Below are 7783 nucleotides of genomic sequence, written 5' to 3'. Positions count from 1 at the left end.
ACGTATATATATAATATATTATATAATATATATTTTCCTCTTTGTACCTACACACTAGCACTTTCTCACGTACCATCTCGAGTACTTAATTGACGACGGATGTTTAGGATGAAAATAGGGAAATGTAGGCTCACGTGAGTGATGAACAATTTTTGTTGTGCGAATCGAAAGGTGAACGATGCTCGATGCCATTTATATTATCTTTGTCTCGAGAAAGAGTGCGTGAATCCTTTTAAATGTTAACTCGTGAAGGTTTCATTCGAACGAAGGAAGAAAGTGGATTTAAAGAGAGAGAGAGAGAGAGAAAGAAAGAATTTTTCGTGGAATACAGTCGAGACGACGAAAGAGAAGGATTAAGAGTGGCGAGCACCTTGTTGTTAGCGGCGAAATAACGAAATTTCTAGGAATTATGAACGGATCGAAGGTGTTTTTTGTTACGAAGATTACGTTCGTATAAAGTAATTGAAGCTATTGTGTCGCGACGGCTGACATTGTCGTCGCGTAAACCATGTATTGTATATATATCGCAACTATATACATATATATGAAAAGTCGATTAATTAGTAACGCTGAAGGAGAGCAGCTCTAAAATTTGATAACGAGAATTCGGGAGCGAGAATGTGAGTGTGAGAGAGTATGAGAGAGAGAGCGTGAGAACGTAAGACGATCGAAGAAACATTTTTTGGAGAGAAAAGATGGAGTATCGATGTAAGAGACGAAGCCAATCTACACATATACACACACACACACAGAGAAATTGAATCATTTCAATCATTTTTGCGTCACCGACAAAACAAAAAGAAAGAGAAGCCATATCACACGAAGAATCGAAGGCAAAATTTCTTATAATTACTCTAATAGGAATTAGGTGGAAGGGAAACAAAACTAGAGGAAATTGGTTTCGATGTTACTCTACGAAACGAATTCATATGTATATTTTATCTTGTTATCTCTTTGACTATTATCAACAGTTAGCATATCTCGTTATTATTGTATATTATTATTACTATCATTATTATTATTACTATTATCGCTATTATTAATTACTGTCATTAATTATTATTACGATTATTGCCATCACAATCACCATTCTTATCCAAGGCTACAATTTCAAGAGAAAAAGAAATGGTAAAAAATGCAAAAAGTATATATACATACGAAACGAGCCACGGGCGTGAAAGGAATTTTGGTACCTTACGATACACACGCGATTCAAAAGAAACCCGGCAAAAAAAAGGAATATAATGAAAATGAAGCAACTCAAGGGCCCACTGTCATTGTTGATTTGCGAGAAAGCAGTGATTCAATAAACTTGTATCATAACTGACTAAAGAGACTTGTATACACTACCGGCCAAAAGTTTGGAATCACCGAGCATTGCAATTTACACAAAAATTTCCAGAAAGAAGTCAGCGATTTTGAGAATTTTTTATCATTCGAATCAATTGATAAAAGTAGAATTGAGATAAACTTCAAATCTATAAAAAATTAGCAGCAGATTTAATATTGATGGAGAGTGGGAGGTGATTCCAAACTTTTGGCCGGTAGTGTGTATATATATATATATATACATATACGCATACTTGTATACACATGCTTGAGCTAGTGTTAAATGAATCAAATTTATCACTGTTGAAAAGGCAAGAAAAAAAGGGAAAAAAGAGAATCGAACGAGGCCAACAACTTTTCATGCCTCGAATAACAAAAGTCGATGGCGTTAATTACAGCGCGGTTAAGAAACGCGTTTCACGGTTCCATGCCCCTCGATCATGTTCCCTTTTTCTGGCCCCGATTTCCGGCTACAAATGTAACTCACGAATAATCGAGTTGTTGCAATTACAGTCGAACAACGCGCCTTCGAAAAACCTCGACTTTTAACTGGATTTATCGTTACTCGGTGAACACGTGGCTAGCCGTACATTTTTTCTCAAATTCCTTCTAAACACTCGAAAGTAAGGCCAAGATCATGCGATACCTTGTCGAAGAGTGAAAAAAAACGAGCCACTCGCTTGTGAGAAATTTTTGCCACGTTTATCTCATTTAGCATCTCGATTCGAGGAGATAGAGATGGAAAGATAACAGTAAGGAGCGTTCTTTCCCGCAACCTTTCGTATGCATCGAGTCGCACTCGTCACGTGTTCCGTTTGACCTCACGTTGATGCATCGTCCGCTATCGATGTCATCCTAGCTGGCGAACATGCGAGCACCTAGCGAAACGTGACCGAATCTGATACCAAAACCATCGCCGTTCACGATGATTACTTCATTACCGTTTTCGAAAGTCCAGACACTTACGAAATCCTCCTACGATACAATTCGTTAATCCGTTTCGAGAGAGAGAGAGAGAGAGAAAGAAGAAAGATTCTCGCGGTTGTCGTACGTGGAAAATTGCATGACTCTTTTTAGCAAGTGATAAGCAAAGGATCACATTGATCCCTGCAAGAAACGGGAAAAATAACGCAAGGTTGGATTTTATCTTGATCAAATCGATCGACAACGCGCCCAGACGTATGTTCTAATTTTAACCGATTAATCATCGTTCGAATCAGGTGATTAATTCGTCACTTGGTCCGACCATTCTGACGAATCATCGGACAACCTTCCCCGAACGATATTCTTTAAGGAAAGAGAACGTAGTTCCGTGTTTCACGAGGTTCGTTGTCACATGTGCACACGTGCTCGCCGCCTAAAATATTCGAATAGCCGAATATAGAACACGCGGCGTACACACATGGTCGTTCCCCGTAGCTCGCTAGATAAAGCCATTGCGCAGAGATTATTGAACGAATACGACGCTTGTTATCTATGTGTCCGGTCATCGTTGTTATTTGTTAGTTCTACTGGTGAGACATTCGAGAAAGTAAATATTTCCATCGTTATCGAGGATCGTGATCTGCCTTACTCCTCGTTTTCTTGTCGCTCCTCATTTCCCTATCTTCTTCCTTTTCACATTCTTCTCATTTTTACGTGAATTCCTCTTTCATCAAACTTCTCGTTCCGCCTATGCGGATACACGTGATCGCACGTGCAGCCACATTTTTCCTTTCACAAGCTATCGGTTTTAGCACGTTATTTATCGAATATCGCCAGCGCTTTCCTCATTATGCTCGCCACCGTGGAAATGTCCGCGTGTCGTCGACACTTAAGAAAGAACGATAAAAGGAACGGACGATAACCCAACCCGGGGAATAGAACGTCGATTCTCAGCGGCCGAGGGCAACGGCGTAGAAACAGCCATGAATTATGGTGAAACGTTAATGTATATATTATTTATTGCAAGTCTATACATTTCTTAACTGTGTATCAGCATTCGCTGTCTTTTTATCTGACTCGTTGCTTTTTACAACATTCGGAATAACGACCGTTTCGCAACGAATTTTTACTCGTCCCGCCTGCGAGACAATCTCTCGATCGGAGTAACTCGAACAATTTACTGTATCTCGCGACGTATGGATATTAATTATCTCGCTCGCGTAATCGGAACTTACGTAGTCTAGTCTACGAGCGATAACGCGAACCTACCGCATGCTTCCTCTTTGAATACAGACATTTGTCAATCCTGGCACGTGTCCGTCGATAATACGCGAAATTTATTTATAAGACGGGTTTGCAATTCATCCACGAGCTTCTTATCGCTTGACTATTGACGATAATCGTCGAAATAGAAAGAAGGAGAAAACGATGTGTTTATTGTATATGTTGCTCGAAGTGGAACGGTAATATACTGATTTGATTGGAAATAATTTAATACCACTGTCAGATATATTGGGTTACTTCGATAACGTACACGTGATCCGCGATATTTTCCACGATTCTAGGTTACTACTGTTAATGAACGTAACAAAAAGTACGCGCAGAGCGTTAAGATCGTAGGCGGAAGTGATTTGCGAATATTAGGTCAAGAGAGAAAATGGCGACGCGCGGACGGATAGTTGATGGAGCTGGTCGTCTAGAGGACGAAAGATCCGGATGAGGATCCTGATTCAGCAATTCGATTGATTCGCTCAGCTCCTTTTATGTAGCTCCTTGCGTTTCAAGTCGTCTCTTTTCTACGATGCGGCATCGTTCGTTATAAATCTCGGGATTAATAGGAGGAAAAGAATGAGTTATTATTTCCTAGGTGTTTTTTTCTTAGGGAGGTGAATAAAATCAGAGGTTAATTAAACGTTGATAAATACTTGGAGAGGTTAATTTTGTTACTATATTCCATTCTGATATAACGCGAGTCGAAGAAAAATTAAAAGAAGACTGATAGCAACGAGCAAAGTTATTAGCGATGCTATCTATTCAGGTAAGTAATTATTGCAGCAATTATAACATCGTTAATTATACTTTATGTTCTTTAACGTTCTTATATTATATTCTATAATATTCTATAAATACCCTTGATCCTCTATACCGCCATTTTACTTGGAAGTCGTGTATGTATTCCTTTATCTATATTTAAAAAGTCTCATTTTATTTGTTTATTGCTATATATTGTATTGTATGATTTTGTATAATTTTTGCTATTCAAAAATCAGGTTATAAAGAGTTAAACATTCTTTAAGCTAGTACTTCAAGCATAACCATACACCTCGTCGCTCAATCGTTGAAAACATTTCCACGCGAATCAGAGAAAAATAAAAACATTTCGTTAATCCCTTGACTTGTGATTTTTATTATTAGCTATGTATGTCTGTAATAATGTAGCTACTTATTGTTTTAATACTGTGTCAGATAACTAGAGTTAATATATCACACATTATTATATTTGCTAATCTTCAGTTTTATTAATGAAAATTACATTTGGAATTAAAATTAATTTTCTTTACTAATACAGGTTTTGCACTCCAAATTCACCCTTTTGTTTAGATTTTGTGCCAACCTCAAATCACAATTTAAATGGAATTACTCTCTCGCGTAAATTGCAAGAATTTTAGGGAAATTAAATGTCGACACAACTGAGGCTTGTCTAGATGACTACCCATTTAGCAAAAAATAAAATTACTGCAGGAGACCGATTACAGATTATGTTATGTATACATTATTAAGTATCTACATACAGGTTTCATATTATACTTATACATAATTATCGTTTCCATACGTAACGATTTGATAATTACTATTAAATAAGTATTTCCTATACATCTTTGTATTACATGCAGTAAAATTTTGAATTTCCTAATAATAAGTTTACATTTGATGTGATTTTAATTAGAAAAGTTTGAGAAAACAATTGAGGGGTCCATTCCACAAAATGTTGAAAAATGAGATTTCACTTTCAGAGCTTCCCCATACACTGTGCAAGTAAACTGTACAAAAACATATACAGTAAATTGTCTACAAGAGTCAGTAAGTTTGGATTCTACAAGTGACAGTATAAATGGGCCTATGCCAAGGTGTGCGTCATTGCTGCGCCCATGTTATCTCGCTGGCAGTCAGTCAAGCGTGTAACGATACACCGGTCGGTTTCCTTTACGAGATTTCACGGCTGGACACATCATAATAGAAAAATATAATTTCTTTAATTTTACTTTTTTTCATCTGGAATTTTTTTTAACATGTTGGTGAGATTTTTCTGATGAAAATGATATCAAACACGATATAATTTGAACAACATTTACTTATTAACACGTTCACTGTCACGTCAGATATACAGGTTGCTGTCAGGCGGCCACAAGAAAATACATTTTAAGCATACGATTATAGTATTATGCTTAATAATTTTTTTTTTCAATTGAAAATAATGTCTAGCTAGCTATGACGTTCAAAATTTTTAGTTGACAACATTTATTTTATTTTAATTATTCTAAACATTTGAGGCACTCCAGTCACTGATGACCACCATGGCCATATCGAGGAAACAATCTAACGTTAAAACTTATTGAGTGATTAATTTAATTTCATAATATATCGCTTTGGATGAATTACAAAAACAAATTGCTAAAAAATTACATTAAATACCTGTACACATTATCCGTCGAATGTAGAGGGAGAGCCACCGTTTGGTTGCCAATTGTTTATCACATAGAGTCGGACTACCTCCACGTAAAAAAAAAAAATGTAGGGTCGATTCCACAAGTGTCAGTAAAATGTAGGGTCGATAGCAGCAGAAAAGCTGCTAAACAATTAGAATTAAATGTAACGATAGAAATTATTGCAATAATGCGTAATGCAATTGAAAAATTGAAAGAATCAAAAGAAAAAACGCGAATTCGTATCTTTTTCGATTCTAGAATATAAGAAAATTTGAATAAAATACGCGACGAGAATTGGGGAGAAGCATAAGTTAAACGCGTAAAAATATTCAATAATAAACGAACTAGGGATGAAGCTATTATTTCAATACGCGATGCACTGACTCTAGTATTTACTAAAATTCAAAAATTCTCGTATAAATTCCGAAAATAGATTATTAATTACGGTAAACTACTGAGACGGTTTAATTAAGGGTGGGCATGGTGCTGCTTTAGTTTGAAATGATTTATAAACACATAATTAACAGAGGAAAAACCGTGAAACGGCAAAACGTCTACATTCTAATTGTTATAACATGTAAACAGAACTTTAAATTTAGTGTAAACAGAAAAAATATATAATACAATTTATTTCACGGTATTGCAACAAATAAACGTTGAATCAATATTTAATTCGTATAAAAACAATTATTTAACGTAATAATTTTACCTTCACTATGGCTATTTTTAATCTACGACCACAGGTCAACCTGATTTCTAATCCTTACGAACTTTAAATTCAGTCTAAACTGAGAAAATATATAATACAATTTATTTCACGGTATTGCAACAAACAAACGTTGAATAGATTCTTAATTCGTATAGAAACATTTATTTAAAATAATAATTTCACCTTCACTATGGCTATTTTAAATTTACGACCAAGGGTCAACCTGATTTTTAATCCTCCGAACTTGATTTCACAACGAGAAAGTAATAAGATCGTTGAAACGTACTTATTTGTCAAAGAAACTTGCAAAAATGTATAAATAATAATATGTAATGTTTTAACAAATTTTTGGAAGTATAAATTAATAATAAAATTGTGAAAATTAATAAATTATACGTTATTATAACATTAATAGAATTATGACTAAACCGAAGTTCGAAGTCGAGTATTTAAAGTCTGATATTACGTGCCTAGCGAGTGCCGGTAATTGTTAAAATTTGTTTAATAATTAGTAATAGAAATTCTAATTGATTCTAATGTATACAAGTGTTACAAGAAGGCTGAGTGTGTACAGGGTGGACATAGACTAGCTAGTAGCCCCCGACCACTCTATTCACATCTCAGAACCTTCAGGTCAAAATACGCCGCGAAGTGTCTAGGGCCCAGTATAAAGGGTAAATGATTTCGCGGGACATCGGCGGGTCCTTATATACCTGCGGTACCCTCTCCCCAAAGTCATTAGCAAAATCGTCGGTTAGGTCAGGCGGGAAATTTTCGCGGGAGATTTTCGCGGGAGATTTCCGATATCGTAACACGGTATAATTTATCAATTTTCACAATTTTATTAAAAATTTATACTTCCGACAATTTGTTATAACATTGCATATAACAATTTATACGTTTTTACAATATTCTTCAATGGAAACATAGGTTTTAGCGTTCTCGTTACTTACTCGTGGTTAAATTAATTTCGTAGGGATTAAAAATCAGGTTGACCTGTGGTCGTAGATTAAAAATAACCATAGTACAGCTAAATTTATCGTGTTAAATAATTCTTCTTACACGAATGAAAAATGTATTCAACGTTTGCTTGTTACAATACCATGAAATAAAT

This window comes from Habropoda laboriosa, unplaced genomic scaffold (assembly GCF_001263275.1).
Source record: "Habropoda laboriosa isolate 0110345459 unplaced genomic scaffold, ASM126327v1 scaffold225, whole genome shotgun sequence".
NCBI lineage: Eukaryota > Metazoa > Arthropoda > Insecta > Hymenoptera > Apidae > Habropoda > Habropoda laboriosa.
Note: the sequence above shows the minus strand (reverse complement) of the source record.